The following is a 10641-nucleotide window of genomic DNA, read 5'->3' as shown; positions in this document are numbered from 1 at the left end:
AACATAACTTGTTAATTATTATTTTTATGTTGAACATACTTAATTATGTTGAACCAACATGACTTATTTTGCATATATTTTACATGCTCAGCATAATCAATTATAACCTGTTTAAGAAACATGATTTTTCTATTTAAATTAGTGTTGTCATGTTAAATCTACCCAACCTGCTCAAGTAAGCATGAGACTAAACAAGGCACAAATAACCAACTTTCTATTGTATTTTTCAAATACTACATTTAACACTGAAATCCCATACTTGCTCGATTATAATGAAAATAAAATTAGTAAGTACGGACAGGTAGCGGATCATAAAGAGATATTCACTTTTTTTTTACAACAATAATTCCCCTTAATCGCTGACTCCACCTTCAAATAGCAATAGTTTGGACATGCAATTTGTACGCAGTACAGCAGGACCCAATCAGGAGAAAACAGTAAACATCCACAACTGCTACAATCTGACAATTGTGCCAAATTAACAATCTTTTTGAAAACAGACATTTTTAACACTGAAATCCCAAAACAACATGTTAGGTTGCATTATGTTTTTTTTTACTTTGCATAAAAGTGTAATTAAATAATAAAATAAAAAAGTACTCCCAGTGTTTTGAATGAATCACCGCACAACAAACAATGAGTAGACCATCAGTAGACCTGGACAAACATCATTAATCCTACAACAAATGTAAATCTTCCAAGAATCTAAATACTGCAAAAATAATACAGGAAAAACTAAAGCTGCATGAGTGCATGTCAAGAGACAAGTGCATTCACAGAGCAAACATGGTCCATGGCAACAGCTCATTCAGCAGCTCTATTACTTTAAGAGAAAACAGCAAATCCGAGTCACATTTTGGGAACGCATGAGCTCCAGAAAAAAACATTCATTTGATAATACAGTAGACATGCTGTATGTAAATACTGCAAGAACAAAGAACAGCAAAGTTGCATGTGAACAGTCCAGAATCAAGTCGATGAGCAAAAAGATCCAAGGACAACAGCTCACTCAGTCTGTTTTTGAGAACTTGGGCTTTCTTTGAGCGCGTGGTGCCGTCCAGCTCCATCACAAGTTTTTGGCGCACTTCAAACGTGTACTTTAGCTCAGGAGGGTAGTTGAGGTTCAATACATACATTAGGCCAAACAATATGGCAGCAGCTAATGCAGTGTTGTCCAGTCCTTGCATTATCTGCAGGCCTTCCAGGACAATCCCCACGTCCTCTGGACCACTGGTTGCATCATTTTTCACGACAAATATTCCCACGTGGTGTCCTCAATCGATTTTGATGACAGCTTCGTTCTCTGCCTGCAGTGAAATCACAAATAGATCGGAGTGAGAAAAAACAAAAATCATATTTACAATGGAATTATAATGAATGTGCTATTTAAAAGATTTTTTCATTTTAAATAATTTAAGCCAGTCTGTGAGCCTCTCATTTTCTCTCTATTAAACTTAAATGCAGACTGTACATGTTTCAAATTAAAATGCCTATGTTGTGCCGATAAAACACAAGGTTCATTTTATAGTCAAGTTTTAACTTGGATAAAGCACTCACCTGTGTGTCATGTAATGGAAGCAAAAATTAAACTAACCCGGGTGGAGCAACCAATATAAATGTTACTAAACCTGTACTGATGCGTAATTTGCATCAGTACAGTAGCCTAGATCTATTTCATTAAAGGGAACCCATTATGCTTTTTATGACCTATAAACGTTGTTATAATGATTGATAGTCATGTTTAACCATACTAAAGTGTCAAATAATGATGTACATGCATTTTGACGTATTCCCTGCTGACAGTCTGGGGTGGCTGTGCAGAGCGCTAAACACTCGGGACAACGTTTGCGATTCACTTGTTCACATTTCCGGGAAATCATCTACGTAGAGGCGCTCATGCCACGCCCCCATATGCCTGGTCAAATCTGCCCGCGCGCGCACACTTCAAGGAAGGTAACCAATCACAACGGAGTTGGGTTGGCAGGAGGGGGGCGAGGGGGCGGAGAAGGACGAAACCGAGCCTTGACAGAGCATGCTGAAAGCGCCCAGATTAGAGGAAGAGTTTCCCGAAAATCAACATCGTTGTTTGTGTCTGATTAAACATGACTATCAATCATTATAACAACTTTTATAGGTCATAAAAGTCGAAAAAGCATAATAGGTCCCCTTTAACTACGCATTTTGGTGTTCAACCAAATATCAAAATCAGTAAAATAACTTCACTCACCACAAACTCCCTGACAAGATTTGCTGGGCCTTCGTTGAGGTACACACACAGCCACTTGAGAACACATTCCCGCCCTGCATCAACGTCATCGTCCTAGGTCATGGGGATTAGAAAAGAAAGACATTTGTTTGGAATCCTTTTTCCTCTATCAAATTTTTCTATAAATTCAGTATTTTTTTTCCAAAAAAATTCATTCTTACTTGAGTCATGGGGGCCAAAGTTCTCTCAAGACGCTTGCCTATCTGTCCTCCTCGTTTTTCGAACAGCTTTAGAAGTTTGTCAGATCGTACATCCAGCTGTGACCGAAATCTGGATTGCAGGGGCATGGTGGTAATGCGCTTAAATTCTGCATTTATCTGAAAATAAAAATGAGAAAATCATTTGATTACTTCATTTTCTAATGATCTTATATTTAAAATATATACATTGGTCTGTATTGGTCTTCCAAACCTAGGGGTGCAACAGAAACTTCCCCTTCCACAAACTCCTCATCCTGGCAATCAGCTGAAGAATCATGTAATGATGGTAATGCTAATGTAGTTGTTAACACAATACCAGGAATAAAATCAGTTAGGTTATGAGGTGTGTGTCGGCTTCTCTTACGAGACAAACGTTTCATAAATATTGGTTTGAAAAGTACAGCCAACAAACATGTCAGAGAATATTTCATTTCTCCTCAGATGTATGTTGATATGAATAAAGTATTCCCTTTCATTAGATAGATTTTTGCATCTACATAAGTGACAGCTGAAAGTAGCCAACTCTTTTTGAGTCTGACTAACTTGTGTTGAATGAACTCTACTTTGGTGTACAATTAAAGCATTCCAAGTCTTAAATGTTCATGGATAGTGGATGGTGCGCCAAAAATGTGGATGCTTCAGTTTATAATGATTAAGACGTAAAGACCTACTAGCTACTGCAACGGAACACCCCTTACACTGCCACATCACTGGAAAGAGAAAGAGGGAAAAATGTGAGGCCAGCCAACCAAATACATCCATATAGCTTTCCTAACAGAATCGGTCAAAATGCTTCACAGTTACTCTTTATTGTAGTTTAAATGCAATTCATTTAAATGAAACTCAGATGAGTTTATTAGCTACACCTAGTTAAAATAAATGGAGTTCATAGTGCTTTTAAACTGATGAATGGGGAACTAATAAATCACACAGGAAAGTATATTCCTGCAGGCTAATGTTATCACACATTTACCCTTAAATAAACATTTCCATAAAACAGTTAAATAAAAATCTCCCTCATTTCTCATTTTAATAAGGCTCTATTAAGGTAATTAGACATCAAGACCTAAAAAATAATACATTCTTAACACAACAAAATGAAATGAAAACATAACATTGTAGCGTCCCTCTGTAAAAATGCCACGAGACGGAACTGGGGTTTTCTGGCGATTTATTTTCCAATTAATTCACAGGCTACTGTGGGCTGTAGCCAACGCAAAAGCAACTACATTGAATAAACTGTTGGGCCAGTGAGAATGGCGACGGTCTGTCTATAGCCGAGGGCTCCGTAGGCTTCACGTAAACGCGGCAATAGCAGCTAGCATTTAGCATTAGGCCAATATTAGCATCGCACTTTAGCCTAGCTCTCTCCCCAGAACAATGATAACGTTTCCTGGTTCTCAGCCAATCACGACCCTACAGCCTATGACATATCCACTAACCTTCTGGAATCCCAACAACTCAACCCCGTGAAATGGACATAAACAAACTATTTTAACAGAGGAACACACATAACACAACATTACTTAATACCCAGTCTGTTACAATGACTGGGGAAGGCTAGGTATAGCTGGTAAAGACCAAACCGCTTAAACTATGAATGCCTTTGCTACCCAGCGATGCTAATATTAGCCTAATGCTAAACGCTAGCTGCCATTGCCGCGTGTACGTGACGCCTAGAGCCCTCGGCTAGACAGGACCATCAAAATTCTCAGTGGCCCAATTAATATACTCACACGTTTTTACGTTTTACCAGGCATAGCAGCATAAAAAATAAAGACAGATTACCAGCGACTTTCCCCACCGTGGTATAGTGAATATTTCCCCAAAAATGCGCCAGCATTTTGAGTTGCTTAAGCATGCAGTTAGTAACTACCCCTCCCCCCAGCGAATTTCACCAATTAACTTCATAGTTCTAAGGAAAGTCAAATACACTTTCACACGATAGAAAAACATGCTTTATTCCCTTATTTCGTGAATGAGTCATGAGCTAAATTAAAGTTGTTTAGGCCTAGCTAACGCCAGCGAATAGTAACCACAGCGAACTTTAACACATTAGTATAATCCTATTAGGCCTGGATTTTCAAAAAATACCTTGACATAAACATGTTACTCAACCTTACGAGCAAATTAAAGTATTTAGAGTGACTGACTCTAACAGTGACATATTTGGTAAGATTTAATTACCTTGAAAGATACCTCCGACCTCAGGTCCACGCGCATTCAACATAAGTGCAAAATGGCAACGTTCTTCTTCACCACGTGGGTGATGACGCGTTCATATTGGGCGGTGTTCCAGACAAAACATAACTTATTTCCTACTTCTTCTAGATTTAACATCCCTCAAAGCTGTAAGAGTTCTACATGATTTATATATGTTTTGATGAGAAACATAAATCAAACGTTTTGTATACAGTTTGTTTGTTTACAGTAACATTTGTATCCAAGGCATCCATAACTTGGTCAAGTCACCATACATGGATTACAAACTTACATTAAACCTCACTGAAATTAATCCATACCCTATCAAAGGTGTCCATAACCTGGGTCAAGTAACCATACATCCAAAACATTGGCAGAATGTAATGCTTTTAAGTGGTAGGTTAAGGAAACAGATGAAAAGCATGTAGTTTATGTGGTTTTATCCTGGTATTGGCTTCCTTCACTTTCCCTAATAATAATAATAATAATAATACATTTAATTTAGAGGCGCCTTTCAAGACACCCAAGATCAACTTACAGAGCATATAGTCATCATAAATCGTTAAAAAAAAAAAAAAAAGTGGAAAAATAAATAAATAAATAAATAATATAATAACATAATAAATAAAAAATAAATAAAACAAAAACAAGACAAAACAAAACAAACAAAGAATCACGTTAGACGTTGTGTGCGAGTTTGAACAGGTGAGTTTTTAGTTGTGACTTGAAGGTTGTAAGGGTGTCTGACTGTTTTATGTGTGGGGGGATGGAGTTCCAGAGCCTGGGTGCTGAACAGCTGAATGACCGGGCACCCATTGTAGTGAGTCGTGATGTGGGGATACATAGTAGTCCAGCAGAGGTTGAGCGGAGGGAGCGGTTCGGAACAAAAGAACAACAACCTAACAGGTTGTTGTTTATTCTCTTGCCAGAAGGACTATGTCTATCTAGACTAGGCTACTTATAAATGTTTATGAATATATATATATATATATATATATATATATATATATATATATATATATATATATATATATATATTATTATTTTTTTTTTCCCCTAAATTCATATTCGGGGCTAATTAAATAACATCCGAGGCTTTATCCCCGAATAACACAGGGACGCCACTGCCTTAAGCTAACGTATTTATCCACGATAGCAGACACTTTAAATAATAGTTATAATTACATGCAACTTATTTCAAATTTCAAATAGTATACTAGATACATAAAAATATATATAAAGGAAAATCTACGAAAATGAAATGGCTAAACTTAATGCAAAATTATGATAGTCGCGTACAAAGAGTCTAATCTCATTGCAGTCTTTGGGAGTTAATTCTGACTGTTATCTTCCACAGCTTGACATAACACATCTCAGGAAGTGGTGGTGCTCCACTTTGTTGGAGAATCTGAAGGGTATAGTTCTTCTGAAGCAGATGTGCTGTGAATTCCAATATTAACGCAACCGTAACAATGACCTACAAAAACTATTTGTGTGTGTGTGTGTGTGTGTGTGTGTGTGTGTGTGTGTGTGTGTGTGTGTGTGTGTGTGTGTGTGTGTGTGTGTGTGTGTGTGTGTGTGTGTGTGTGTGTGTGTGTGTGTGTGTGTGTGTTTGTGCGTGTGTGCGTGTGTGTGTGTGTCTGCGTGCGTGCGTGCGTGCGTGTGTGTGTTTGTGTGTGCGTGTGTGTTTGTGCAGTCATTGCAGACGGTTTGCTCATTTCACGGAGGAGGGCAGAGAGATTGCAAGAGGAACTCTACCAACTATCTTCGGTATCCCGAGGAAGCGCAAAGTGTCCGAAATGGAGGATACATAATATTTGTATTTTCTTTATTTCTTTATTTTTTATTGGTTTGTTTGAAGAGAAGAGCAGAAAATAAAATTGATAATAATGGATACCAATTCCAAGAAACATATTATTTGAATCGAAATGAAATCATATATTGATGGTTATTAAGCACACAATATACATCGCAAGAAAATAAAAATGTAGACGTTTTTTGCGAAGCAAACAATTTCTTCATTTGTCACGTGAAGTCGTTCCCCATTTTGATATACTTTTCCATCATTGCCTTTCCTTTTTTTTTTTATTATATCAATATTAATTTAAACAAAAATAAATAAATATAAAGAGAAAAGTCGATTCTCTCTTTTCAATTCAATCCTGTTATTTGTTAGTTTTAATCCGACTGTAAATTACTTTGAAAGGATGAACCTCAGTTTGTGATTTAGACCTCACTTGATCTCCCTCCCAGAGGTCCAAGGTGCAATGTTTTTTGCTTTTTTCCTTTGGCTTTTTTCCTTTGGCGGCCCTTGGTCAAATTTTGGGTTCCTAAATTGACCCTCAGCTGTCAAAACTTTGAGAACCCCTTGTTTAGACCAACTTCGGAAAACTGTAGTTCCACCATAGAAACGCTTGAGGTCAGCAATACTCCCCGTCGCGCAATGACGTCGGTTAGGAAAAGTGGAGTCGAATTAATTTTAAACAGCGCTGTCTTTTCCTATGTTAGAAAGGAAGCACATTTTCATCTCTCCTTGACCCGATGACGTTTTCCACAAAGGTTAAGTAAAGGATAGGAGATTTGACTATGCGTAGAGGAATAGGGACACAGCTAAGGAGTCTCACCGCGTCCGCCATCTTGTCGTCACGGGACAGCACTTGGACGTTGGATGTCCATGTCCTACAGGCTGCAGCGAGACCTTACTCCCCGAGTCCCGCTCTGTCTCATCATGGACTTCAAAACTCCCTCTCTCGTTGCCCCCACATAGCCTCTAGGAAGCAGAATCGAACACACAAGCTGTATTACCCTCACATAGCCACTAGGAAGCAAGACCTTACTGAAGGCTGCAATAGCTACTCCATCCACAGAAGGCAGCACCTTTAGACAGGTGGGGAAGCTGAGGCTAATGCGTCACATAGGCTATGCCTACTAGGTATTAGGTCCGGAAGCAAACAAGGGCAGAAACATCCGGTAGTTCAGACTTGCCGGTTAGAGGTATTGGCCAGCTTGTTGTCGCTCGCCCGCGTGCTAAATACAATTCCCCTCCTTTTGCTTCATACCATACCGAAAAACTTTGACAAATAAAGTGAGTTAAAATCGATCGGGATTGGACTACTTTCTTCAAACAACGCGACAGATACACTTCTGTTACTCTTGCCAATCTCCACTGATTTCGTGGAGAACTGTCCTCACGAAGAATGAAGAATTCTCCACCTCGTCCAGAATTAGTTTGACAGAAACTGCACCTGACGCCATCTCTTACTCAAACACAGATCCTGACACACAAACTGACCAGTAGGAGACGATATTATGCTGGACTTCATGAGGATGTGGTTGGGAGTCAAAGGTTCCAGGCTTGTTCGATCACTAAAGGTTACATGGAGGGATTTAACCGTTCTCATCAAAATATTCCACATGTAAAATAACAAAATGCAGTTTTTCATTTAATATAGAATATCATACTAATTATTTTCCATTTTTGAGGAGTAGGCCTATTTCCAAAAGAATATTTAAGTTGTTTTGTTCCTTCAGAGTTTGTTTCTGAATAGTTTTTCAGCCCTCATTACCAGGGGAACAGCAGGTAGTAAATACATGGGGTTTTATTCTGTAATTGAATTACAGAAAGAATTGTGTATGGATAATTGAAAATAAACATAGCAGCATAAATTGTTCAATGATGATGAGGAGGATAAAGAGATAATTGGAGGATTAGGAGATGGAGGGGGGATGGTAGGGAGAGGAGGACAATGGGGGAGGGACATGAGAGGGGAAGAAGAGACAGATGTCAATTGATCGTTTGTGTTCATTTTAGTTTGTTGAATAAACAAACTGGGAGTACATCCAGTTGTTTGTTGAATAAACAAACTGGGAGTACATCCAGTTGTTTGTTGACCGTTTCCCTCTGCATGTCTATGGAGATGCTGTGTATAAAGGCGGTGCAGGCACTCTTTGCCCTTCCATTGCATGTGTAGGCTATTTATTTATGACCATTTATAAACCACTGCAGTTACCAACCTTTGCTTTGGTGTATGAACACGCATTGTATGAGATGTGTTCAAACGTCATTGGATGGATGTGATCATCATATATGCAAATATTTAGTTATGATGGGCTCTTCAATTTTTATACTGAAAAATATACGCAGTAGCACAATTCAAATGCTCCTATACAGTGTGGCAACCCGGCACTGTGAGCGAACTACCTCCTCCCAAACAGGACACCATTTCGTGGGGAAAAGCCAAAAAAGGCATGTTTAATCCAGAACATAACAAAGTCTCTCAAAACACAAATAACATAAAACCTTGGAGGAATCAACGGTCCCCTCCTTCGTGGGTGGAATCCCTTCACCCACGAGGACCGGTCTCTCCGTGCAGGAGCTCCAGGGCTGGGAGAGCCCCGAATAAGTGGAGAAGCGGGCTATTTAAGCCCTGCTTCTCCACCTGTTCCTCAGGTGCTCTGAAAACTCCTTGAGTGGCCTGGGCCTGGTTGCCACAACAGATTCTGTATTGGTTTTACAAATAGCCTATACATGCAGAGATAACCACCTGTATACGCAACTACAGGCAGAGTGTAACCGTCAACAGAAAAGGTCTGCAAAGCTACATACAACCCACTCCCAGTGTATGCAGTTATTATTGTTGTACTGCATAATATATAGCATATATTATGCAGTAGCACTAAAATAATTGGATCCACTATGAGTGTTATGCAACACTACAAACAACGTTCAAGTAATTTACGCGAGTTGCAATAGTTTGACTTGCATATCAAAATCGTCATTGTATATCTCTTATATTCATATTGCATATTCTTATCTGAGGGGATGATTGCTTGTCTTTAAAATGAAAGTCGTTTGACCAAGAAGCTTGCTAGGTTTGTTGTACATGCTGTAATACATATAATACGCTGTATAGGCCTCATATTATTATTATTTTATATATTTTGTTAAATCGAACGGAACAAGTGTGTCACGCCTTTGACTGTCGTTTTCTAATTGAACAATCCAACAATGTAAATGCTTTTGCTTGGTTTCCATATATCCGTTCCAGTCCACCAGAGGAAGTGGTTGAGGTCCTGTTGTGCCATTGTCCCAAAGGGTATACAAAGGGTATACATTTTGGACTCTTTCGACCAAGTGCACTGGAACATAAACACATTTTAAGTAAGAATTAGGATTAGAAATAACTATCCATTTTTATACTGTCAGAAATAAAGTCGGAGTTTGACATAATCCAATATCTGGGTTGTGATGTAAAACTAAGTAAATCCTTTGTGGTATGGTCGTCTCCTGCCAAGTATGACTCGGAGAGAGATAAATGTTCAGCACGTGGTTTATTCTAACATAGACACAAGGTAAACCAGCTTGCGTTCTGGAGGTGGTTCATGAAGCATCTCTCGAACACAGGTTAACAAACAGTTGTATTGGGAGTGGGCGGAACGGTAAGTAAACCACGTCTACATGTTCTAATTTACACAGGTATACCTTTTGCTCTGTCATGGCTTAAACGAAATGGCAAAGTGCCCATGTTTGTAGTCTTTAACTTATCTCTAAAATCTTTAAAACCTTATATGGTGCTATCCATTATGCGGTGAAGAAACCATACGTAACTGTGGCTAGCTTGAAACATGTCATCAGAAATAGAATAGACTATAATAATTTGTACACCTTCTCTAGGCTACATTGTATAGGCCAATGTAGCCTAGCTACTGGTGAACAAGATGTGAAGTTATGGAAGAAAGGGGTAACAATTCGGGATCTTACAAATTAAGCATACTAGTTATCTTTTAACGAGCCAACTGGGAATAGGCTACCTATTATTTCACCACAGGAGGAATTCCGAGAGATTAGCGAGAATTTGAAAGTGGGCGGAAGACAATTGTTCACTGCAATAAAGATCGTCCAATGCCCATTCACAGCACTCACACAATGAGGCTGCGTGTCAGCCTGCTGCGCACAGTTTGTGCGCCTGTGGT

At 38.8% G+C, this 10641-nt stretch overlaps 1 long non-coding RNA gene across 1 annotated transcript; it reads right to left on the bottom strand.

Moving 5' to 3' along the window:
- Window positions 1-294: 294 nt before the first annotated feature.
- Window positions 295-7505, bottom strand: LOC115533941 (uncharacterized). Its single transcript, XR_003974267.1, has 5 exons — window positions 7293-7505; window positions 3138-3176; window positions 2428-2583; window positions 2228-2320; window positions 295-1307 (listed from the first exon to the last, which is right to left on the bottom strand). It is a non-coding gene; the product is annotated as an uncharacterized LOC115533941 (long non-coding RNA).
- Window positions 7506-10641: the final 3136 nt, after the last annotated feature.

The sequence above is a fragment of the Gadus morhua genome, chromosome 21, assembly GCF_902167405.1.
Source record: "Gadus morhua chromosome 21, gadMor3.0, whole genome shotgun sequence".
Classification (NCBI taxonomy): domain Eukaryota; kingdom Metazoa; phylum Chordata; class Actinopteri; order Gadiformes; family Gadidae; genus Gadus; species Gadus morhua.
Note: the sequence above shows the minus strand (reverse complement) of the source record. Positions and strands in the feature narration are given on the sequence as shown.